This window comes from Triturus cristatus, chromosome 8, assembly GCF_964204655.1.
Source record: "Triturus cristatus chromosome 8, aTriCri1.1, whole genome shotgun sequence".
NCBI lineage: Eukaryota > Metazoa > Chordata > Amphibia > Caudata > Salamandridae > Triturus > Triturus cristatus.
The window spans coordinates 484,966,149-484,993,083 of record NC_140591.1 but is presented as its reverse complement, the minus strand read 5'-3'; positions in this window follow the sequence as shown (position 1 = coordinate 484,993,083).

Sequence of the window (26,935 nt, the reverse complement as noted above, 5' to 3'; positions counted from 1 at the left end):
CTTCGGAGGCCATGTCCCCCTTTCTCTACCACTCTGCAAACGTGCCTTGTGGCAGAATACGGGATGGGGGATGAAGTCCAATTTAGTCCTGAGGGAGTTTGGGGGCCAAGAATCCCTGCTGGTAACTCCTGTAAGTCCGACACAGCGGAATTACTGAGTGTTGGTTGGACGCCCAGCACCCTTTCTCCACCACTCTGCAAACACGACTACTAGTTAAAGTAGCATATTTCTGCACCTCTGACTTAGAGGTAGTTTTAATACTCCTGCCCTATTATGTACTAGGGCCTTACAGAGGAGGTCATGCTAGTCACAGGGGTACCCCAACGCATAGTGTTCCCTAGTGTATGTAGGTGTATTCACAGTATTCTAAGTGTCTTTTAGCATAGCACTGGCTCTAGGCCTGGTTAGTCAGAGTCAGTTACCACCAGTACCCATCTGAAAAAGTTGTGAGCACAGGATGATTTTGCAACAAGGCCTCTTTCTGTTCCTCTGTTGGTTCTTTCTGCACATGTCTTGCTTCTTCCTGCCCTTTTCTTCGTCTTTGTGGACTTCTGTTGCTTCTTTCTGCTTTTCTTTTGCTTGTGCGTTTTTTCTTCTTTCTTCACATGTACTACCTCTGTAGGCATAGTTAGAAACTAGCATTTAAAAAACTTTAGAAATTAACTTAGAAAACAATAGATTTCAGACACGTTATAGTTAGAAATTAGCATTTAAAAAACCTTTGATATTCAATGAAAAAACCATAGGTTTCAGGCACGTTATAGTTAGAAATTAGTATTTAAAAAACGTTAGAAATTCATTGAAAAAAACATAGGTTTTAGGAAAAGTTATAGTTAGTTGGACATTTCACTCGTACAAATCCAGAGAAATTCCCCCGTTATAATTAGTTCAGCTAACTATAACTTCGCCCCCGCAATGCACTGCTGATGATGTCACATATTGCATCACTCATGACATGGTCAGTGACATCACTGATGACATCACTGAAGACAACTCAAATGACATCACTGACGACATCATCCATGCGATAATTTCATGCATCTTCTCACACCATAATATAACCTTTGATACACCCACTCTAAATTACAGATTGCCATTCTCAAAATCATAGACACTCCAACACCAATAACTACATACCCACTCACTGATTCTTAGGTCTACACACACATTGACACTCATTGACAACCGTCATTGCAAACAGCAGTGTCCCGGGGGTGGGCACCCCGGGACACTGCCGGCCCTGGGGGTGGCGGTCCCCAGGGCCATCAAGGGCTCTTGCAGGAGGGCCACGCGGCCCCCGTCCCTACATTGGCAAAGCCCCGGGTTGGTGGTGGTCCACGGGGCTTGGGGGTCTGTAACGGACCCCCAAATTTGCATAGTTAGTGCCCCGTGGAGGTGGCGGTCCCCAGGATGTGTGGGGGGCTCAAGCCCCCCCACAGGTTCTTTATTTTTTTTAAAACAAGCCCCAGGGGTGGTGGTCCCCGGGGCTGTGGGCAGGCCTTGGAGGCCTCCCACCCATTTTAAATACAAGCCCCGGGGGTGGCAGTCCCCGGGGCTGCAGGGGGGCCGTGTGCCCCCCACAAATATTTAAGAAAAGCCCCAGGGGTGCCAGTCCCTGGAGCTTGGGGGGGCCTTGGAGGCCCCCCACCCATTTTAAATACAAGCCCCGGGGGCTGGTGGTCCCCGGGGTTGCAGGGGGGCCATGTGCCCCCTGCAATTATGTAAAGAAAGCCCTGGGGGTGGCAGTCCCCGGGGCTGCAGAGGGGCCATGTGCCCCCCACAAATATTTAAGAAAATCCCCGGGGGTGGCAGTCCCTGGGGCTTGGGGGGACTTGGAGGCCCCCCCACCCGTTTTAATAACAAGCCCCAGGGGTGGCGGTCCACGGGGCTGCAGGGGGGCCATGTGCCCCCGCAAATATGTAAAACAACTCCTGGGGGGTGGCAGTCCCCAGGGCTGGGGGCCACTTGGGCCCCCCAATCACAATATAAACATTGCCCCTGGGACTTGTCCCACCCAGGGGCTAAATAATAACAAAGTGCGGGAGCCCACGCTTCGTTTTTTGTATGTTTGAGGCAGGATCCGCGGAGTCCTCCACGACTTTTCAGATTTTTAAAAAAAAACAAAATGCTTTTTTGGGCACTGAGGGTCCTTGTGGGACCCCCTAATCAGGCCGAGGGGGACAGGGTGTTTCTACCCTGCCCCCTTTTCTTGCTTTACGCATTTGTTTTTCTGTTTTCTTTTGACTTGGTTCTACCGAGTCACAAGATGGCTGCCAACACTTCCTGGTTTGGAGTGTTGACAGCCAATTAGAATAAAGGTTGTGGTCGGGAGGGTCCGCGGATCCACCGCGGCTATAGATATCGAAACTTTTATTTTTTATTCTCTCAGCAACTACTGCACCGATTTACACCATTTAACAAAAAGAGTTCTTTCTCAAACAAGGGCTCCCTTTTTGCCAAATTTGGTGTAATTCCGTTCAGCAGTTTGGGCTGGAGCCGTGTCTAAAGTTCCATATGGAAAATAACATGGAGAAAACACATTTTGGCACCCTCCTTTTTTCTCGGTCCCCGCTTACTGAATCACCCCGAAACTTTCAGGATAGGAGCTGACCGGAGCGCCCCACGAGTTTTGAAAAGTTTGCGAAGATTCGACAGCGGGCGCCAAAGTTATTGGGAAAACAAAAAAACGCTTTTCCTATGGAAACTAGGTCCTAACTATAACTACCTACCGGCGAACAGACACACGAACCCAACGATATGAGGCAGAATTTGTTTTATTGAAAACCTCGAAACTGATGCGTTTCGGGCACCTTGTGCCCTTACTCACAAGTCTACATATATCTATATATATATATTCACTGAAAAAAACATAGGTTTCACACACGTTATAGTTAGGAATTAGCATTTAAAAAACCTTGCAAATTCACTTAAAAAACCATAGGTTTCACACATGTTATAGTGAGCTGGGCATTTTCCTCGTGAAAAACCAATGAAATTCCCCCGTTATAGTTAATGCAGGCAACTATAACTCACGCGACCGTAATCCGCTGCTGATGACGTCAGATAATACATCACTGTATTTACACATTTATATACCCATGTCTTCTTCCTTTTTTTTTTAGCTATACATATATATATATTTTTTTTTTCAGAAAGACTCATATGTCATCAGTGATGTAATATCTGACGTCATCAGCAGCGGATTACGGTCGCGTGAGTTATAGTTGCCTGCACTAACTATAACGGGGGAATTTCATTGGTTTTTCACGAGGAAAATGCCCAGCTAACTATAACATGTGTGAAACCTATGGTTTTTTAAGTGAATTTGCAAGGTTTTTTAAATGCTAATTCCTAACTATAACGTTTGTCAAACCTATGGTTTTTTCAGTGAATTTGTACGGTTTTTAAATGCTAAGTTACTTTACGCCGTTCGTGCCGTGCGCGCACGGTGCGCTTCGCGCACGGTGGGCACGTGGTGCGCTTTGCGCACCGCGCGCCCACTTCACGCAGTTCGTTCCGTGCGCGCACGGTGATCACGTGGTGCGCTTTGCGCACCGTGCGCTCACTTTACGCAGTTAGTGCCATGCACGCACGGTGCACTTTGCACACCGTGCACGCACGGTGGGCACGCAGTGCATTACGCGCACCGCGCGCCCACGTTACGCTTAATGGGCCATGTACGCACGGTGCGCTTCGCGCACCGTCCGCACAAGGAGGACACATGATACGCTTTGTTGTTAAGGGTTTTGGCATAAACTGATATGAGAATATAAGCCATGCATGCACTCTGCGCTACGCGCAGCGAGCGCACACGGGGGGACTAACATGGCAATTTTATTTTTAAGCATTTACAGCGTGCGCGCACGTTGCGCGAACCTCGCGGAATTTTTTGAATTTCTATAGTGCGCGCACGCTTCGCGCACTCGGCGAATTAACGAAAAAAATTTAAAAAAATTAATCGCCCTTGGGGGACCTCCTGGGACCCCTTGACCCCTGCTAGGGGGTCAGGAACTGTCCAGCATGCCCCCTTTACATGTTTTTCTCCTTTGTGTTTCACCCCCCTCTCAGTGGGAGAGACAAAATGGCGGCCGATGCTTCCTGGTTTTGAATGTTTACTAAGATGTAACAACCAATCAGAAGTGCGCTCGCGGACGGCCGAGTGCGCGCACCCTGCGCGCACGCTGCGCGCGTATAGATATATATATTGATTTAAATGCTATTTTCTCAGAAAATACTGAACAGATTTACACCAAACCTGCAAAAGGCACCAAACGGACCTTATGGCTACCTCTCTGCCAAATTTCACGTAATTCTGTTCAGCCGTTCGGGCTGTAGCTGCGACTAAAGTCCCTATGGAAAAATCCATGGGGAAAACGTGTTTTGGGAACCCCCCTTTTTCTCGGCCCCCGCTTGACAAATCACCCCGAGACTTTCAGGGCAGGAGCGGAGCGCCCCATTAGTTTAGAAAATTTTGCGAAGATTCGTCAATCGGCGCCAAAGTTATTCAAAATAGAATTTTGAGATTTCCTATGGAAACTCGGTTCTAACTATAACTATCTACTGGCCAGTAGATAGTAGATAATATATATATATATATATATATATATATATATATATATATATATATATATATATATATATATATATATATATATATATATATATATATATATATATATATATATATATATCAATCCGCAAAGTTTCACCCAAACGAAGGATCCCACACACGGGGTAAGTACAGCAAAAGCATTTATTCGTGTTCAAGGCTGCAGCGTGGGGGGGGCACTCAGCAAAACAGTGTCCATTCAGCCGACGCGTTTCGGGCTCCTGCCCTTTGTCACAGGCTATGTTCATAATGGGCTTCCAGCATTGTGTGCATCTGTCTTTAATACTAGTACCCCGCCTCAGTGGGCGTTGCTGTTTGCACAACCTTATGGTACTTGAAGTGTTACCAGTGTTGCTCCAGTGAGCCGCTGCAAAGTCCATCACTATTATACAAATAAAACCACAGTGGGTCGCCTTGCCGGCCCCTGCCCTCACGTCTGCACCTCAGTGCCTCGAACCAGCAGCTCCCGTCCTGAAAGGTGTCTGCTTGATGGCGCACCCTGAAGTACTGGGTTTTTTTAGAACCAACCCAGCGGTGTCAGGGGACACACCCGAAGACTTCGAGTTCTTCCTGTTTCGGACCACAGAAACACAGAGTCTTCTAGGTGAAGTCAAAGATCGTATTTATTGGCTGCAGACCAATCATAGGTATCCGAGAAGTACAACACAGTGTATGTTCTCAGGAGACTGCTCCCAACCAAAAACCAGTCTTTTCTTATATACAGAATATTACGCTCTGGGCAACACCGCCCCTGTTTTACAAGTGGTCGTTCACATATTTTCACTTCAAAGGAAGAGCACAGTCATGATGATAATCCCACATTTCAGCTCGGTCAGCACATGGTTATTTACCCAGCGAAGCTCAGAACCCTCATCAGATATCAGCAGACCCCAATAAAACGGACACCTCCTACTCGTAAAACAAGCCATAAAGTAGGAAACAGAGTAGAGTGTGAAAGGGATTAGTCAGGAGTTGCGTGGGATACACGATTTTATGATGTGTTGGGCCCTGATGCTAATCCCATAAGGCCGCAGTAAAAGGAACCGGCCGGGCAGGACTGACCTCGGGCAGCGGTGTCAGTTTGCATAGGTCACACAGAAACAAAAGAAAGATTGCGTGTCCTTTAGGCCTGGGCATGGCCTCAATGCGCAGCCTATGTGAGGGCAACCACAAAATGGTTACCCTTTTAAAATGGAACCCGAAGGTTCGACATGTAGTATCGTATACACGGTGAATTCATCGGTGAAACATGACGAAAACACTCATACATACCGCATTAGTCATTTGCGGTTCGCTGATACCAAAATCGGCAGGGTAGGACCGTGTTACCAACATGGTTCTGAAATTTACAGTACCACAGACCCCCCTTTTGCCCTTACATAGGCAATAACTATACTCATACTAATCTGAGTCCAGGTCTATATTCATAAAGTCATGAAGATGTTGCTGTAGCATCATCCTATTGCTGAGTTCGTCCCTTGATACAGGTCTCCTTCACATGATGTAACACAGAGGCTACACACTACAGGAGCACACTGTACACATAGACAGAACGGGAAAAAGATGGCTAAGATCGTCCCAATGACTATTAGAATCTTCCATCCCCAAGCTGATATCAGTCCCCAGAACCACCCCATCATCGACCAGTCTCCTTTATCCACATGAATGGATTCAGAAATCTTATGCAGTTTGGAGATGGCTTGATAGACTGTTGGAGCGCTATCTGGTATGAAAATACAACAGCTTGATTGGATAACCTTGCATACCCCACCACGGTCTGCAAGTATGACATCTAGAACTATACGGTTCTGTAACGTCATGAGGCGATCCACTTGGAGCTCAGCTGTCAAGTTACCAAGGGCACCAGCCGTTACATTAACAGTGGTTTCAACTACACGAGTCAGTTGTCTCAGGTTCCTACTATTGACCATTGGTCCCCAAAACGGCAGGAAACCCAGGAAAAAGTCTCCCGCTTCCTGACCGGCAGTATCCTCCTTACTAACAACGCCTCTCACAACTCTGGTCTTGTGATAATCAGAGGCGGCAGTAAATGTCGGCGGTAGCAAATTTGCAACATAACACGTGCCCGAGAAATCAGGGGGCAACCATGTATATGCTTGATCATTACAAACAAAATATGTACCCTTGGCTGCCAAAAACGCAGGGGAAAACTGTCATGGGAAAATGTACGTTTCAGCACAGTCACTCTTCCCTAACTGAGCTCTTGGATTTTGACCATTACCTTGTAAACAGAACCGACCTATGTGGGGTACGACCAAAATCGGGGATGAACTTTTACGCTGTTTCTCGCCCAGACAAATGCTATACCCCGTCGCGTTCCAACCCACATAAGCTCGCAACTCATCCTTGGGAATAGATGAATATGCATCGTTATTTCTGCTCATGTCAGCAACTCCTTTCATCAAGGCTTTATTGTTCGTGCTAGGTCTAATGGAACGCGGTGGTCGTGGGGAATAGGTCTCAAGTGTAAAAAGAAACATAGTCTGGAATGCCCATGATGACCCATTATAGCTAAACGGCAGCACTAGATATGGGATACCTTTATTAATGGTATGCGGCATCAAACCACACACCCAGCAATTCGTCGTATTCATAACTAGTTGGTGCTGGTGCAGAAGTTGAATAAACGAATTGTTTACGAACTCAGAACGTCTAGCTTGTTCATGTTCAGGCAGAGGGTGGAAAGAGTGTGAGGAAACAGTAGGAAGAGGTATGGGCTGTATAGTGGGTGCAGACGGCATTTGAAAAGACAATAATACATAACCTACAGAAAACATCATCATGCTAAATAGGACAAACAGACATAATATTACAAAACGTTTGCTATTCATTACTTTACACATTCTGCTCTTAAAATTTATTTCCTCAGCGGGTCTCTTCATCTCGAAAAACTCCATCCTCTAATCGTGCTGTTCGCGGCGGGTGAGTGTCTTCTGCTAAGGAGTACACCTGTCAGTCCAGGGAACGCCCTAGACCAACCAGACCGTTGACCTAACGTCTCCGGCTTGTACCCCGAAGTCTTGGCACCGCAACCCTGCAGCTGAACCCGGATGGCGGTTCGAAAAAGCAAAAATAAGAAAGTTTTTCAGATGGAAGAGAGAGCTGCACTTCTCAAAAAAAAAATATCAAAGAAAAAAAGAATTTTTATTTGTCCATAGTTCTCTGCCTCAGATTGTAGCGACTTCTTGTAGGTACTGTTTGGTCTTGAATAGGCCTGGGCCAAAATTCCGTTCCGTTCGCGGAAATTGCGATATTTTGACATTTTTTCGCGTTCCGCGGAAAGCGCGAAAATGTCAAAATTTCCGCATTCCGCAGCTTAGCGATAATTTTTTTCTTGCTCGCGCTGTAAAACAATACATTCTCGCGCGCGCGCGATCGCCTTACCTGAATCCCTGCGTTCTCCGACAAGTTTTCTTGACCCGGTCGCGTTCTCCACGAGATGTTGGATTTTGGTAGCCATTTTGCGCTGTCTCGCGAGAGTTCGCGGCCGCATTCAAGTCATTTTTCAAGCGATCACGTCATTTGTCGCGCGATCACGTCTTTCTTCTCGCGGTCATGCACCGCGCGAGTATGAGAAGATTGAGATCGCGAACATGTCATTCTACATCGCGAGCCAGAGAATGAGGACGCGGGCACATGAAATCGAACGCGAACAGGAGAAAGAGACCGCGAACACGTCATATCCAACGCGACAGGGACAAAGAAGAGAACGCGATCATATCGTTTTCGACACGCCGGCGGAAGTAATGTGAAGCTCGAGAACTCAACAACGTAAAATTTACAATTTGGAGAGGAATATCGGCTCTAGCAGCATGAAACCATCTGCAAATACTGATTTTGGATGAAAAGAACTCCTTACATTCACATTTGGCTTTCCTTTTTTGTGCAAGGAGTCATTTTTTTACAAGGTGGAGAGAGGGAGGAAGTGACACAGATTCTCCAACTTCCTGTTCCTGTCCAGCAGGCTCCTCCCAGTGCTTTGTCCATCTCCTGCTCATTCTGCCTTTGGATTTGGAGCTGGAAAGATCACTCTTTTTGTCTGCTGCATCATTGCAATTGGATTTCAGGATTTTTGGAATAGGATATTTTACAAGTAAGTGGTTGTTGTGTTTGATTGTGGGCATTGCAGTTGTTGTGTAACTACAATTTATTTTTGATAATTAATTATCATCATTCCTTTTTTTTTTTAATTTTTTTTTAATTTTGTGGGTTGTAGTAGTAGGCCCGAGCTAGCCATGGGCATGGCCTCATGGGTGTGTGTGTGCATGATGAAGCAACTGTTCCTTTTTGTTTTTTGAATATATTTCATTTTCAATCACATTTAGGGCATGGATGGCATTGGATTGAGTTGGGGAAGTGTGTTTTTTGGGGTGGCCTTGCTGATGTTGTTGGGCCTGGCCATGTGGCTGGTGGCCATTTTGAGGCCTAGGCCTGCAAGCTTGCCTGGCCTTGTCTGCCAACAGGCCTGCTTTCATCCACTGCTACCAGAGCAGGTAGCCACAGCTATAGTAATCTACTGTTTTCTGTTTGCTCCGTTGAATTTAGACATCATTTTGGGCATGGATGGCATTGGATTGAGTTGGGGAAGTGTGTTTTTTGGGGTGGCCTTGCTGATGTTGTTGCCCTGGCCATGTGGCTGGTGGCCATTTTGAGGCCTAGGCCTGCAAGCTTGCCTGGCCTTGTCTGCCAACAGGCCTGCTTTCATCCACTGCTACCAGAGCAGGTAGCCACAGCTTTAGTAATCTACTGTTTTCTGTGTGCTCTGTTGAATTTAGACATCATTTAGGGCATGGATGGCATTGGATTGAGTTGGGGAAGTGTGTTTTTTGGGGTGGCCTTGCTGATGTTGTTGGGCCTGGACATGTGGCTGGTGGCCATTTTGAGGCCTAGGCCTGCAAGCTTGCCTGGCCTTGTCTGCCAACAGGCCTGCTTTCATCCACTGCTACCAGAGCAGGTAGCCACAGCTTTAGTAATCTACTGTTTTCTGTGTGCTCTGTTGAATTTAGACATCATTTAGGGCATGGATGGCATTGGATTGAGTTGGGGAAGTGTGTTTTTTGGGGTGGCCTTGCTGATGTTGTTGGGCCTGGACATGTGGCTGGTGGCCATTTTGAGGCCTAGGCCTGCAAGCTTGCCTGGCCTTGTCTGCCAACAGGCCTGCTTTCATCCACTGCTACCAGAGCAGGTTGCCACAGCTTTAGTAATCTACTATTTTCTGTGTGCTCTGTTGAATTTAGACATCATTTAGGGCATGGATGGCATTGGATTGAGTTGGGGAAGTGTGTTTTTTGGGGTGGCCTTGTTGATGTTGTTGGGCCTGGACATGTGGCTGGTGGCCATTTTGAGGCCTAGGCCTGCAAGCTTGCCTGGCCTGGCCTTGTCTGCCAACAGGCCTCCTTTTTTTTTTAGCTATACATATATATATATTTTTTTTTTCAGAAAGACTCATATGTCATCAGTGATGTAATATCTGACGTCATCAGCAGCGGATTACGGTCGCGTGAGTTATAGTTGCCTGCACTAACTATAACGGGGGAATTTCATTGGTTTTTCACGAGGAAAATGCCCAGCTAACTATAACATGTGTGAAACCTATGGTTTTTTAAGTGAATTTGCAAGGTTTTTTAAATGCTAATTCCTAACTATAACGTGTGTCAAACCTATGGTTTTTTCAGTGAATTTGTACGGTTTTTAAATGCTAAGTTACTTTACGCCGTTCGTGCCGTGCGCGCACGGTGCGCTTCGCGCACGGTGGGCACGTGGTGCGCTTTGCGCACCGCGCGCCCACTTCACGCAGTTCGTTCCGTGCGCGCACGGTGATCACGTGGTGCGCTTTGCGCACCGTGCGCTCACTTTACGCAGTTAGTGCCATGCACGCACGGTGCACTTTGCACACCGTGCACGCACGGTGGGCACGCAGTGCATTACGCGCACCGCGCGCCCACGTTACGCTTAATGGGCCATGTACGCACGGTGCGCTTCGCGCACCGTCCGCACAAGGAGGACACATGATACGCTTTGTTGTTAAGGGTTTTGGCATAAACTGATATGAGAATATAAGCCATGCATGCACTCTGCGCTACGCGCAGCGAGCGCACACGGGGGGACTAACATGGCAATTTTATTTTTAAGCATTTACAGCGTGCGCGCACGTTGCGCGAACCTCGCGGAATTTTTTGAATTTCTATAGTGCGCGCACGCTTCGCGCACTCGGCGAATTAACGAAAAAAATTTTAAAAAATTAATCGCCCTTGGGGGACCTCCTGGGACCCCTTGACCCCTGCTAGGGGGTCAGGAACTGTCCAGCATGCCCCCTTTACATGTTTTTCTCCTTTGTGTTTCACCCCCCTCTCAGTGGGAGAGACAAAATGGCGGCCGATGCTTCCTGGTTTTGAATGTTTACTAAGATGTAACAACCAATCAGAAGTGCGCTCGCGGACGGCCGAGTGCGCGCACCCTGCGCGCACGCTGCGCGCGTATAGATATATATATTGATTTAAATGCTATTTTCTCAGAAAATACTGAACAGATTTACACCAAACCTGCAAAAGGCACCAAACGGACCTTATGGCTACCTCTCTGCCAAATTTCACGTAATTCTGTTCAGCCGTTCGGGCTGTAGCTGCGACTAAAGTCCCTATGGAAAAATCCATGGGGAAAACGTGTTTTGGGAACCCCCCTTTTTCTCGGCCCCCGCTTGACAAATCACCCCGAGACTTTCAGGGCAGGAGCGGAGCGCCCCATTAGTTTAGAAAATTTTGCGAAGATTCGTCAATCGGCGCCAAAGTTATTCAAAATAGAATTTTGAGATTTCCTATGGAAACTCGGTTCTAACTATAACTATCTACTGGCCAGTAGATAGTAGATAATATATATATATATATATATATATATATATATATATATATATATATATATATATATATATATATATATATATATATATATATATATATATATATATATATATATCAATCCGCAAAGTTTCACCCAAACGAAGGATCCCACACACGGGGTAAGTACAGCAAAAGCATTTATTCGTGTTCAAGGCTGCAGCGTGGGGGGGGGCACTCAGCAAAACAGTGTCCATTCAGCCGACGCGTTTCGGGCTCCTGCCCTTTGTCACAGGCTATGTTCATAATGGGCTTCCAGCATTGTGTGCATCTGTCTTTAATACTAGTACCCCGCCTCAGTGGGCGTTGCTGTTTGCACAACCTTATGGTACTTGAAGTGTTACCAGTGTTGCTCCAGTGAGCCGCTGCAAAGTCCATCACTATTATACAAATAAAACCACAGTGGGTCGCCTTGCCGGCCCCTGCCCTCACGTCTGCACCTCAGTGCCTCGAACCAGCAGCTCCCGTCCTGAAAGGTGTCTGCTTGATGGCGCACCCTGAAGTACTGGGTTTTTTTAGAACCAACCCAGCGGTGTCAGGGGACACACCCGAAGACTTCGAGTTCTTCCTGTTTCGGACCACAGAAACACAGAGTCTTCTAGGTGAAGTCAAAGATCGTATTTATTGGCTGCAGACCAATCATAGGTATCCGAGAAGTACAACACAGTGTATGTTCTCAGGAGACTGCTCCCAACCAAAAACCAGTCTTTTCTTATATACAGAATATTACGCTCTGGGCAACACCGCCCCTGTTTTACAAGTGGTCGTTCACATATTTTCACTTCAAAGGAAGAGCACAGTCATGATGATAATCCCACATTTCAGCTCGGTCAGCACATGGTTATTTACCCAGCGAAGCTCAGAACCCTCATCAGATATCAGCAGACCCCAATAAAACGGACACCTCCTACTCGTAAAACAAGCCATAAAGTAGGAAACAGAGTAGAGTGTGAAAGGGATTAGTCAGGAGTTGCGTGGGATACACGATTTTATGATGTGTTGGGCCCTGATGCTAATCCCATAAGGCCGCAGTAAAAGGAACCGGCCGGGCAGGACTGACCTCGGGCAGCGGTGTCAGTTTGCATAGGTCACACAGAAACAAAAGAAAGATTGCGTGTCCTTTAGGCCTGGGCATGGCCTCAATGCGCAGCCTATGTGAGGGCAACCACAAAATGGTTACCCTTTTAAAATGGAACCCGAAGGTTCGACATGTAGTATCGTATACACGGTGAATTCATCGGTGAAACATGACGAAAACACTCATACATACCGCATTAGTCATTTGCGGTTCGCTGATACCAAAATCGGCAGGGTAGGACCGTGTTACCAACATGGTTCTGAAATTTACAGTACCACAGACCCCCCTTTTGCCCTTACATAGGCAATAACTATACTCATACTAATCTGAGTCCAGGTCTATATTCATAAAGTCATGAAGATGTTGCTGTAGCATCATCCTATTGCTGAGTTCGTCCCTTGATACAGGTCTCCTTCACATGATGTAACACAGAGGCTACACACTACAGGAGCACACTGTACACATAGACAGAACGGGAAAAAGATGGCTAAGATCGTCCCAATGACTATTAGAATCTTCCATCCCCAAGCTGATATCAGTCCCCAGAACCACCCCATCATCGACCAGTCTCCTTTATCCACATGAATGGATTCAGAAATCTTATGCAGTTTGGAGATGGCTTGATAGACTGTTGGAGCGCTATCTGGTATGAAAATACAACAGCTTGATTGGATAACCTTGCATACCCCACCACGGTCTGCAAGTATGACATCTAGAACTATACGGTTCTGTAACGTCATGAGGCGATCCACTTGGAGCTCAGCTGTCAAGTTACCAAGGGCACCAGCCGTTACATTAACAGTGGTTTCAACTACACGAGTCAGTTGTCTCAGGTTCCTACTATTGACCATTGGTCCCCAAAACGGCAGGAAACCCAGGAAAAAGTCTCCCGCTTCCTGACCGGCAGTATCCTCCTTACTAACAACGCCTCTCACAACTCTGGTCTTGTGATAATCAGAGGCGGCAGTAAATGTCGGCGGTAGCAAATTTGCAACATAACACGTGCCCGAGAAATCAGGGGGCAACCATGTATATGCTTGATCATTACAAACAAAATATGTACCCTTGGCTGCCAAAAACGCAGGGGAAAACTGTCATGGGAAAATGTACGTTTCAGCACAGTCACTCTTCCCTAACTGAGCTCTTGGATTTTGACCATTACCTTGTAAACAGAACCGACCTATGTGGGGTACGACCAAAATCGGGGATGAACTTTTACGCTGTTTCTCGCCCAGACAAATGCTATACCCCGTCGCGTTCCAACCCACATAAGCTCGCAACTCATCCTTGGGAATAGATGAATATGCATCGTTATTTCTGCTCATGTCAGCAACTCCTTTCATCAAGGCTTTATTGTTCGTGCTAGGTCTAATGGAACGCGGTGGTCGTGGGGAATAGGTCTCAAGTGTAAAAAGAAACATAGTCTGGAATGCCCATGATGACCCATTATAGCTAAACGGCAGCACTAGATATGGGATACCTTTATTAATGGTATGCGGCATCAAACCACACACCCAGCAATTCGTCGTATTCATAACTAGTTGGTGCTGGTGCAGAAGTTGAATAAACGAATTGTTTACGAACTCAGAACGTCTAGCTTGTTCATGTTCAGGCAGAGGGTGGAAAGAGTGTGAGGAAACAGTAGGAAGAGGTATGGGCTGTATAGTGGGTGCAGACGGCATTTGAAAAGACAATAATACATAACCTACAGAAAACATCATCATGCTAAATAGGACAAACAGACATAATATTACAAAACGTTTGCTATTCATTACTTTACACATTCTGCTCTTAAAATTTATTTCCTCAGCGGGTCTCTTCATCTCGAAAAACTCCATCCTCTAATCGTGCTGTTCGCGGCGGGTGAGTGTCTTCTGCTAAGGAGTACACCTGTCAGTCCAGGGAACGCCCTAGACCAACCAGACCGTTGACCTAACGTCTCCGGCTTGTACCCCGAAGTCTTGGCACCGCAACCCTGCAGCTGAACCCGGATGGCGGTTCGAAAAAGCAAAAATAAGAAAGTTTTTCAGATGGAAAAGAGAGCTGCACTTCTCAAAAAAAAAATATCAAAGAAAAAAAGAATTTTTATTTGTCCATAGTTCTCTGCCTCAGATTGTAGCGACTTCTTGTAGGTACTGTTTGGTCTTGAATAGGCCTGGGCCAAAATTCCGTTCCGTTCGCGGAAATTGCGATATTTTGACATTTTTTCGCGTTCCGCGGAAAGCGCGAAAATGTCAAAATTTCCGCATTCCGCAGCTTAGCGATAATTTTTTTCTTGCTCGCGCTGTAAAACAATACATTCTCGCGCGCGCGCGATCGCCTTACCTGAATCCCTGCGTTCTCCGACAAGTTTTCTTGACCCGGTCGCGTTCTCCACGAGATGTTGGATTTTGGTAGCCATTTTGCGCTGTCTCGCGAGAGTTCGCGGCCGCATTCAAGTCATTTTTCAAGCGATCACGTCATTTGTCGCGCGATCACGTCTTTCTTCTCGCGGTCATGCACCGCGCGAGTATGAGAAGATTGAGATCGCGAACATGTCATTCTACATCGCGAGCCAGAGAATGAGGACGCGGGCACATGAAATCGAACGCGAACAGGAGAAAGAGACCGCGAACACGTCATATCCAACGCGACAGGGACAAAGAAGAGAACGCGATCATATCGTTTTCGACACGCCGGCGGAAGTAATGTGAAGCTCGAGAACTCAACAACGTAAAATTTACAATTTGGAGAGGAATATCGGCTCTAGCAGCATGAAACCATCTGCAAATACTGATTTTGGATGAAAAGAACTCCTTACATTCACATTTGGCTTTCCTTTTTTGTGCAAGGAGTCATTTTTTTACAAGGTGGAGAGAGGGAGGAAGTGACACAGATTCTCCAACTTCCTGTTCCTGTCCAGCAGGCTCCTCCCAGTGCTTTGTCCATCTCCTGCTCATTCTGCCTTTGGATTTGGAGCTGGAAAGATCACTCTTTTTGTCTGCTGCATCATTGCAATTGGATTTCAGGATTTTTGGAATAGGATATTTTACAAGTAAGTGGTTGTTGTGTTTGATTGTGGGCATTGCAGTTGTTGTGTAACTACAATTTATTTTTGATAATTAATTATCATCATTCCTTTTTTTTTTTAAATTTTTTTTAATTTTGTGGGTTGTAGTAGTAGGCCCGAGCTAGCCATGGGCATGGCCTCATGGGTGTGTGTGTGCATGATGAAGCAACTGTTCCTTTTTGTTTTTTGAATATATTTCATTTTCAATCACATTTAGGGCATGGATGGCATTGGATTGAGTTGGGGAAGTGTGTTTTTTGGGGTGGCCTTGCTGATGTTGTTGGGCCTGGCCATGTGGCTGGTGGCCATTTTGAGGCCTAGGCCTGCAAGCTTGCCTGGCCTTGTCTGCCAACAGGCCTGCTTTCATCCACTGCTACCAGAGCAGGTAGCCACAGCTATAGTAATCTACTGTTTTCTGTTTGCTCCGTTGAATTTAGACATCATTTTGGGCATGGATGGCATTGGATTGAGTTGGGGAAGTGTGTTTTTTGGGGTGGCCTTGCTGATGTTGTTGCCCTGGCCATGTGGCTGGTGGCCATTTTGAGGCCTAGGCCTGCAAGCTTGCCTGGCCTTGTCTGCCAACAGGCCTGCTTTCATCCACTGCTACCAGAGCAGGTAGCCACAGCTTTAGTAATCTACTGTTTTCTGTGTGCTCTGTTGAATTTAGACATCATTTAGGGCATGGATGGCATTGGATTGAGTTGGGGAAGTGTGTTTTTTGGGGTGGCCTTGCTGATGTTGTTGGGCCTGGACATGTGGCTGGTGGCCATTTTGAGGCCTAGGCCTGCAAGCTTGCCTGGCCTTGTCTGCCAACAGGCCTGCTTTCATCCACTGCTACCAGAGCAGGTAGCCACAGCTTTAGTAATCTACTGTTTTCTGTGTGCTCTGTTGAATTTAGACATCATTTAGGGCATGGATGGCATTGGATTGAGTTGGGGAAGTGTGTTTTTTGGGGTGGCCTTGCTGATGTTGTTGGGCCTGGACATGTGGCTGGTGGCCATTTTGAGGCCTAGGCCTGCAAGCTTGCCTGGCCTTGTCTGCCAACAGGCCTGCTTTCATCCACTGCTACCAGAGCAGGTTGCCACAGCTTTAGTAATCTACTATTTTCTGTGTGCTCTGTTGAATTTAGACATCATTTAGGGCATGGATGGCATTGGATTGAGTTGGGGAAGTGTGTTTTTTGGGGTGGCCTTGCTGATGTTGTTGGGCCTGGACATGTGGCTGGTGGCCATTTTGAGGCCTAGGCCTGCAAGCTTGCCTGGCCTTGTCTGCCAACAGGCCTGCTTTCATCCACTGCTACCAGAGCAGGTAGCCACAGCTTTAGTAATCTACTGTTTTCTGTTTGCTCTGTTGAATTTAGACATCATTTTGGGCATGGATGGCATTGGATTGAGTTGGGGAAGTGTGTTTTTTGGGGTGGCCTTGCTGATGTAGTTGGGCCTGGACATGTGGCTTGTGGCCATTTTGAGGCCTAGGCCTGCAAGCTTGCCTGGCCTTGTCTGCCAACAGGCCTGCTTTCATCCACTGCTACCAGAGCAGGTAGCCACAGCTTTAGTAATCTACTGTTTTCTGTGTGCTGTGTTGAATTTAGACATCATTTAGGGCATGGATGGCATTGGATTGAGTTGGGGAAGTGTGTTTTTTGGGGTGGCCTTGCTGATGTTGTTGGGCCTGGACATGTGGCTGGTGGCCATTTTGAGGCCTAGGCCTGCAAGCTTGCCTGGCCTTGTCTGCCAACAGGCCTGCTTTCATCCACTGCTACCAGAGCAGGTAGCCACAGCTTTAGTAATCTACTGTTTTCTGTTTGCTCTGTTGAATTTAGACATCATTTTGGGCATGGATGGCATTGGATTGAGTTGGGGAAGTGTGTTTTTTGGGGTGGCCTTGCTGATGTTGTTGGGCCTGGCCATGTGGCTGGTGGCCATTTTGAGGCCTAGGCCTGCAAGCTTGCCTGGCCTTGTCTGCCAACAGGCCTGCTTTCATCCACTGCTACCAGAGCAGGTAGCCACAGCTTTAGTAATCTACTGTTTTCTGTTTGCTCTGTTGAATTTAGACATCATTTTGGGCATGGATGGCATTGGATTGAGTTGGGGAAGTGTGTTTTTTGGGGTGGCCTTGCTGATGTTGTTGGGCCTGGCCATGTGGCTGGTGGCCATTTTGAGGCCTAGGCCTGCAAGCTTGCCTGGCCTTGTCTGCCAACAGGCCTGCTTTCATCCACTGCTACCAGAGCAGGTAGCCACAGCTTTAGTAATCTACTGTTTTCTGTTTGCTCTGTTGAATTTAGACATCATTTTGGGCATGGATGGCATTGGATTGAGTTGGGGAAGTGTGTTTTTTGGGGTGGCCTTGCTGATGTAGTTGGGCCTGGACATGTGGCTGGTGGCCATTGTGAGGCCTAGGCCTGCAAGCTTGCCTGGCCTTGTCTGCCAACAGGCCTGCTTTCATCCACTGCTACCAGAGCAGGTAGCCACAGCTTTAGTAATCTACTGTTTTCTGTTTGCTCTGTTGAATTTAGACATCATTTTGGGCATGGATGGCATTGGATTGAGTTGGGGAAGTGTGTTTTTTGGGGTGGCCTTGCTGATGTTGTTGGGCCTGGCCATGTGGCTGGTGGCCATTTTGAGGCCTAGGCCTGCAAGCTTGCCTGGCCTTGTCTGCCAACAGGCCTGCTTTTTCATCCACTAGGATCAGAGAAGGTAGCCACAGCTTTATTGATCAAGTGTTTTCTATGTGATCTGTTGAATTTTTAGACATCACCTTCCTGAGAGTGTAGTGTGTGGCTGTACACAGTACTAGTAGTATAACATAGCTCTAGTTAAAAAAAAGTCATAAATGGCTAGACTATCTTTTGTTTGCACTAGTACAGTACTAAGTAACTGAACCACAAAAACAAATGCAACATTTCACTGATGTTCTTCTCCTGTCTTCTTTGCTTTTAGGTGCACAAAAGACAGAGTAGGAGGTGTCATCGGCATCACCTGGCTACCCGTTGTACTGCCAGCCAGACAGAAGTCCTGCTGCGCATCACGCCCACGTGTGACCAGAACTTGTTGTGCATCTGCCTCCTGCCTGACATCGGAAGAAGATGGCCCCAAAGAAAGGTACCAGGTCCAGTACCAAGAAAGTTGCTGGTGAGAAGAAGGAACAGAAAAAGGAAGTGCCATTAACCACGACTGGTGGTGTGCCGGCCAAGGTTTTTTTTGGCACCAAAGCATTGTCCGGGAACCAAGCTGGGACCAGCACAGCGGTCCAGCAACCCCACCAACCTAGGCCCAAGGGCTTTACAGTCGCAGAGGTAGCCAGTCTACTAACGGGCAGCGATGTTGAAGAAATGTCATTACCGCAATGTAGTACACAATCAAGTTCAACGCAGGCGCAAACTCAGCATATCAGTGTCAAGCCGCCGCAACAAGAACAGCAGCAGCCGCCGCAACAAGAACAGCAGCAGCCGCAACAAGAACAGCAGCAGCAGCCGCCGCAACAAGAACAGCAGCAGCCGCCGCAACAAGAACAGCAGCCGCCGCAACAAGAGCAGCAGCCGCCGCAACAAGAGCAGCAGCAGCAGCCGCCGCAACAAGAGCAGCAGCAGCAGCCGCCGCAACAAGAACAGCTGCAGCAGCAGCCGCCGCAACCAGAACAGCAGCAGCCGCCGCAACCAGAACAGCAGCAGCCGCCGCAACCAGAACAGCAGCAGCCGCCGCAACAGCCCACCATAGTAGTTGTTGCTCCTGACGTAGGGGCATTTCAGGAAATCGAGCTTCCTGCAGACAAAGCGGAGCGAAGTCAAACCACTGTTTCAGAACATCTATTGTCTTCCAGACCACCAGCAAGGAAAAGGAGGCTTAGTCCATCATCTTCTTCTTCAAGACCCGCTTCTGATGATCGTGATGACACTTGGGTCCCACCAGCTCGGTCTGAGAGTGAAGTACGCCACAAGACATTGCTTCTGAAAAGGAAGGTCCCAGAAAAACTTAGAGTTATGGAGGTAGATGTAGAAGAGGGGGGTGATGATGTTGATGAAGACGAGCCAGTCATCACGCACATTACTCCCGCCCCAAAGGGATTGGAGACCGACATTCTCACCCTATCCAGAAAGGCTGCTACTGAGCGGGATGTAGCACGGATCTCACCAACACAGGTTACACCACCACTACCTCCAGCTGCCATATTTTCCAAGGCCCGGCAGGGACCTACATCCAGCTCAACCATCTCAGTAGGAAGTGGTAGTAAAAGTCACAGTGTAGGTGGACAGGGTCACATATTTTCAAGCACCCCCTCAAGTTCATCTGGTGTTGAAAGTGGCACATCCAGCAGTGCCAGAAAGTTCTCCTCCCCAGTTTGGGACTTCTTTTCTGTTAGCGCCAAGGAGGAGAACGTTGCTATATGCGCAATTTGTCGGCAAGGTGTTCGGCGTGGTAAGCTTGGTACAAACTATGGTACCGGAGGACAAGCAAGTCATCTCAGAATACACCACACTATTGTGTGGGAGGATCACCTACTTAAGTTAAAAGAAAGTAGGAAAACTAAACCCTTTGAAGTTGGTCAGGAATCAGGGAGCGATATTATTGTGGTGGCAGGTGAAGAACAGGGAGGCATTTCTAGCCCTGTCTCCAGTAGTGCAGTCACTGCAGTGGTAACGCCCACATCCTCCTCAGTAACATCAGAGTGGCACCGCAGTAAGAGCCATACTCAGAGTGTGGGTGAGACACCAAGGCGACCGGCGAGTACCTCAATGAGACAATCTGTGTCGTTGAGCCTTAGTGGGTTAATGGCACCACTAAGGAAAGTAAGCCAGCCTACCATTGACAGCATGTTTAGGTTGGAGGGGCAGTTCCAACGCAACCACCCAACGGCACGATTGTACAATGCGAAGCTGGCTAAAATGTTAGCGCTGGACCTTCTTCCTTTTTCATTTGTGGAAGGGGTGGGTTTCCTTGAATTTGTGTCTGCCATCTGCCCGAAATGGAAAGTTCCCAGCTGGTCCTATTTCGCAAGAATTGCTGTTCCGGCACTACATCATGATGTGCTGGAATTGGTTGGTCACGGTTTGAAGCAGAGTGCTGTGCACAATATCCACCTGACAACAGACATGTGGACCAGTTGCCAAGCCACAGATTACATGTGCATCACTGCACACTGGATCTCTTTTGTGGGGGTTAAAGATCAACTATCTGCACGAGGTGTTGTTGACACAGCTGCGATTTTTGAAGGTACTCGGAAACATGCAACTGTAGCCATGTTCGCCATGGAGAAATCTCATACGGCTGAAAACATTTTAGAAGAGTTTCGCACCAAGGTTTTGGAATGGCTGCGGCCCAGAGGGCTTGGTATTGGTTTTGTTGCCACAGACAATGGCAGTAATGTACTTAAGGCCATGGAACTTGGTTCCTATTTCAGGGTTCCGTGTTTGGCACACTGCATAAACATTATAGTGCAAGACTTTCTGAAAAAAGAACCCATAGTAAGCAATTTACTGTCCATCTGCCGAAGAATATGCACTCATTTCAGCCATTCTTTTAAAGCTCGGAAGCAGCTGAGGATCCTCCAACGTGAGCGTAGGATGCCAGTCAAGGCACTCATCCAGGAGGTGGCAACACGTTGGAACTCAACGTATTACATGCTTGATCGTCTGTGCGAACAGCAGAGGTCACTCAATGATTATGTCTGGTACATAAGCAGTGATGCTAGTGTTAAAGGCATGACCCTTCAGAGGGAGCAATGGACCCTAATTCAATGCCTGACTGAGATGCTGTCTCCTTTTGAGGTCTTCACACGTGAAGTCAGCAAGGAGGACTGTACAATGGGCCAAGCTATCCCATTGTTGCAAATGCTAGAGCATGAGCTGAATAATGTGTCTGAATCCTACAAAGGTGTAGAGGACAGAAGGCAAGCCCATGACTTGGTGGAGAGCTTATCCAGGCGCTTATCAGAAAATGTAAGGATACAAAATAACATTTTGTCACAAGAACATTACATTTGTGCCACAATTCTGGATCCACGTGCAAAATTAGGACTATTCCTTTCTTTTTCCGACACTGATGTTGCCCGCTACAAAAGTTGTATAGCTGAAGCAGCCATCAAGTTTGAAAACGAAGGGCTGCTAATTAAAAGCCCGCCACATCAACCCACAACAAGTACTGATACTGAAGCAGGCCATGCAGAATCAAGTGCAACTTCGTCGGCTGAGGGCAGTGCGGTTGGCTCACAATCGCAACACTCACCATCACCATCGACTACAAAAACAATAACTGGATCATTCAGCCGAGTACAATCATTATCAGATTGGTATGTAAAGATGGGCCGTAAGCACAGTGCTGATGCACAGAAAAAACAGCACAAAAGCTTACCAGCAGCAACCCTGAACATTGAGCGGATGGTCCAGGCCTATCTTGACGACCCAACAGAGGTGTACGTTGATCAAAACCCAGTGCAGTATTGGTATAGGAAAAGGTCTGAATGGCCACAGCTCAGCAGGCTGGCGAAAAGCTATCTGGCTTGCCCTGTCGCAAGTGTCTCTTCCGAACGTGTTTTCAGTGCTGCTGGTTCCATTGTAACCTTGAGAAGGACCAGTCTATCTCCCAAAAACGTGGAGAGGTTAACAATGATCAAAATGAATCAGCACTTCATACCACCGAATTACACAATGCATGAATCAACAGAGGAAGATGAGGACAGCGGCTCAGGTGACGGAAGTATTCTGTCAGATGATTACCTACTACTGGAAGATCCCCCAGAGTTTGAGGACGAGCTATACTTCCCTGACAATTAGGCTCGCACTTACTGTCTTCCTCCCTTTTTTCCCCCTTTGTTTGTGTCTGTTGTTCCGGTTATAAACTTGTGAATCGCAACCAATGCATTATCACCGTCTTCTAATCTTCTAATTTAAGATACAAGTTTCAGGTGTCTGCCATTTGACACTACAGTCCTCAGAATCCAGCTCCTCCGCTCGATCATACTGCATCTCCTGGTCAATTCCATTTCCCTCATGAATGATGATTGGATGATGGTAACAACAAATTCAAACTTTCCTCGTCCTTCCAAAACAAGTGGACCATGAATCTGATGACTTCTATAGCTATCCTCCTTCAGAGCCGAGAGAGACTGGCCATTAACTGAAAATAAGATGCAACAGGTAATGATTGATGCCATGCATTGGCCGCAGAATAGCAGACTGAATGATGTAGATTTTGTTGTGTGTGTTGCGCATGAATGAATTGATGTAATTGTGCACTGCCACTAATCAACATTCTACAGAACACACTAATTTTCCCCTTCTGGCAAACAAGAAATGTGTACTTCTCCTGCATCTTGGTGATACATTGCTTTTAATTCAATACAGGAAGGGGACTCACTCAATCTGCGCAATGCAAATGACTGTGACTTAACAGCACCGTCCATCATGATGATGGCGAAAGAGACGGCCTGCAGCGTTAACGAGATGAGATGCAACAGGTAATGATTGATGCCATGCATTGGCCGCAGAATGGCAGACTGAATGATGTAGATTTTGTGGTGTGTGTTGCGCATGAATTGATGTAATTGTGCACTGCCACTAATCAACTTTCTACAGAACACACTAGTAATTACTAATTTTCCCCTTCTGGCAAACAAGAAATGTGTACTTCTCCTGCATCTTGGTGATACATTGCTTTTAATTCAATACAGGAAGGGGACTCACTCAATCTGCGCAATGCAAATGACTGTGACTTAACAGCACTGTCCATCATGATGGCGAAAGAGACGGCCTGCAGCGTTAACGAGATGAGATGCAACAGGTAATGATTGATGCCATGCATTGGCCGCAGAATAGCAGACTGAATGATGTAGATTTTGTGGTGTGTGTTGCGCATGAATTGATGTAATTGTGCACTGCCACTAATCAACTTTCTACAGAACACACTAGTAATTACTAATTTTCCCCTTCTGGCAAACAAGAAATGTGTACTTCTCCTGCATCTTGGTGATACATTGCTTTTAATTCAATACAGGAAGGGGACTCACTCAATCTGCGCAATGCAAATGACTGTGACTTAACAGCACCGTCCGTCATGATGATGGCGAAAGAGACGGCCCGTTAACTTAAGATGAGAAGGAACAGGTAATAAATGATGATAATTAATGGCATGCATTGGACACCTGACTCTGAGCTATTGGTCTTTGTGTTTGCGTTGTTTGTTGTGCACAAAGTGATGTCAAAGTGTACTAGTGGTAATCTATCTTTCTGTACACAATAAAGAATGACTCAAGTCAGTAATATTTATATTTCTACTCTTGTTGTGTTATAAAAATTACACTTGTACTGCAGGCCGATCTTCAGTCAGTAGAAGTATCAGAGCTGATGATGAAGTCAGGAGGATGTTTTATGAGTGGCATAAAACGGAAAAGCCTAAAGGTAAACACGTGAACAACAACCACAGCACACCCAAATGTCTGTGTAGAAGTTGAATAGAGTGGAGTGGAGCGGTGGGATGACTGCAGTGCATTGATTTTACTAACTTTAACTGTAAAATGCTATGTCTGGAATGGATAATGTGCTTTGCGTTTGTCCAACTCTTTGAGAGAAAAAAAAGGACTCTAAAGTGTTAACGTAGGATGTGCTAATGGTAAGCACTGTGGGCCTGATCTCTCCTGTTACTGTTGAAGGTCTATGCTGGAAACAGACTACAGTATAGATGATGCATATGCATACATGCCACCTCGGAAAGTGTTCTTGTTGCACTACACCATCACTTGTGCATTTGTTTTCACTTTCTTTCTGAATATCCCCTTTGGTTTTCAATCTAAAATTACAGGCCGGGCCTTGTCCAAAACTTTGTAAAACATTACAATGCATATTAATTACCTTACCAATCAATCACCTTTTTATTCCAGCCGGGCAGTGGCGAGTGGTGAGGCGACACACCCAAGATTGATGGACGAGAGGAGCAAGAGGAATGCCGAGATGCAAAAAACCAGTCCACATTTTTGACCAGGATAAGACAGTAACAGTATCCACTTTTCACTTCTTTTAAATAATTTGATTAATATCTTGTATACATTCTTTACAACAGTGTGTTCTTGGAGTTGTTATTATCAATCATCATTACGTTTGCTCTGTGTTTACGATTCTTCACTACCAATATTTAAAATTTCTATTTGCTATCTGTTAAAGTATTAAGGCCGGAACAGAACAAGAAATAGAAGTGTATGTAATCCGGGTCTCATCATGCATGCATTTCCTTTTTATACCTTAACATATGGAATGGATATGGTATGGTAGTCTTCAATGATTGTCGTTTGTTAGTCTATGTATGCATACTGTTTTTCTATGTCAAACCTTTCCCAAAATCCCCCTTCCCATCCAATCAACGGACCCTAACCCTCTTCCCCCGGGCTGTGTGACTTATTGTCGAGGTGTAACTAAATTAAATGTACACCAATACTTAATCACACACTTGCTCGGGCGGATGTGGTGAAAGCAACACTACTTCAATTTCAATGCAGAGCGATGATCTTCTTCTGCTTGCCCACCCATGAGTAGGATATTTCAGAGGTTATTTTATTTAACAAAGGAACATATACCTCAGCATGAATTGCCGGCATTGATTGGATTTGTGTGTTGTCATTCCTCATATACAGCACTAACTGTTAGACTGTAGGCATAGTCAAGTCGACAAAACTATAGTTTGTAACTCTGTCTAGTAGGCTATCCTCATAATAACCAGCATTCAGTTTTTTTGTCAAATATTTGAGCATATAATTGTTGCTCGGTAAATTCTGTGATGTACTTCATTCAACTACTCCTCTAACAGTCTCTCAAAGGCGATTGACTATCTCCTTTTCTTTTTTTGGAAATGCTGCCACCCTGCCAGTGTATACTACTACTACTATACTACCACCATCACCCCAATCATGGCATGTATGAAAAAGGAAACCATCTTCACCATGCAGCCAGTGCTGTGCCACAGTTGGACATAAACATCAAGCACCGGTAAGAGAGAAGTTTGGGGGAGGCAGAATCAATAATGGACATGTTGTCAATGATTTCAGTTTCAAACACCACTCCAAAGAATGCATAGTAGGACCAGTCAATGAGTGAGGTGTGTCGCATCTATCTGTTTGTGTCTTATACAGTCAGCAAATTATTGAAATCAAACACACGCTATGGGCGGCCATGCACCAGCAAAGAAACAGTGTGATGTAAAACAGTTACCCCACCTACAAAACATTAACAACATTGCATGTAACATAGAAAAATATATTTAATTGACCCTAACAAATAAACTAAACCCACAAAAGCTGACCCACCCACCTCCCTAACCCCAACGACTGTCCATAGAAGTAGAGAACGCCCAAACGAGTGAAGAACGAACAGGAATTAAAAAAGGGGCAGTGACAGGGACTAACTGGTGGGGCGGGACTGGAGGAGGACACGCATCTGGTCCTCTAAATGGGCGACGCGGCGTCTAAGGCCGCGGCAGTTGCAGCCACAGTGGGGGGGGCACCGGAGATGACACGGTGGCGGCGGGCAGCCGTCCGGCGGTGGCGCCGTACCGCTGGAGGGCGGTGGCTGGGGCCCGGGGCACTGGAGGAGCCTTCAACAGCTGCAGCAGCCTCCTCCTCCTCCTCGGCTAGGACCACCAGCCGCCGGTATTCCTGCTGGATTGCCTCCAGCTTCCGGCGCCGTGCCTTGGCGGCCAACTCCTTACGGTTGACTTTCGGAGTTTGCTTTGAAAGTCGGGGGGTACCATAGCATCGGTAGGTACCCTCCATGGGGGCCCCCAAGCATACTCTGCAATGTGTGCATGCCTTTCCGTGGCGGACGGCAATGCCGCCACGCAAAGGCATTCCAAAATGCAGATTATATGGCTGCCGGTGTGGTGAGAGAGACACCACCGCCATATTGAACCCTTTTCCGCCTGGACATGTCTGAATATTTTCTACAGGGATGGCGGGAGGTTTGCCCCTGCTGTGACGGCAGTGAATTCCAGCCAGCCCGGCGGGGGCAATACGCCCACCATCCTAATGGGGCCCTAATTCACAACTGTACAGTATACATATACATACAGTACACCTTTGCAGTGAGTGTGCTGTCAAGTTCAACAATAGTTAAAGATTATGAATCTAACTTACCACCGCCTGCCGCTGGTGCTGCCACTCCCCCTCCGTTGCTATCTGCAACTGCCGCATCCTCGCCCTCGGCGTCGCCTTCGCTGGCCCCAGCAATGGTGGTCGGTAGTGCGCCTAGAAAACATTACACATTTATTAGGCGACATATACACCTCCCCCCCTATTGATCAGTAGCA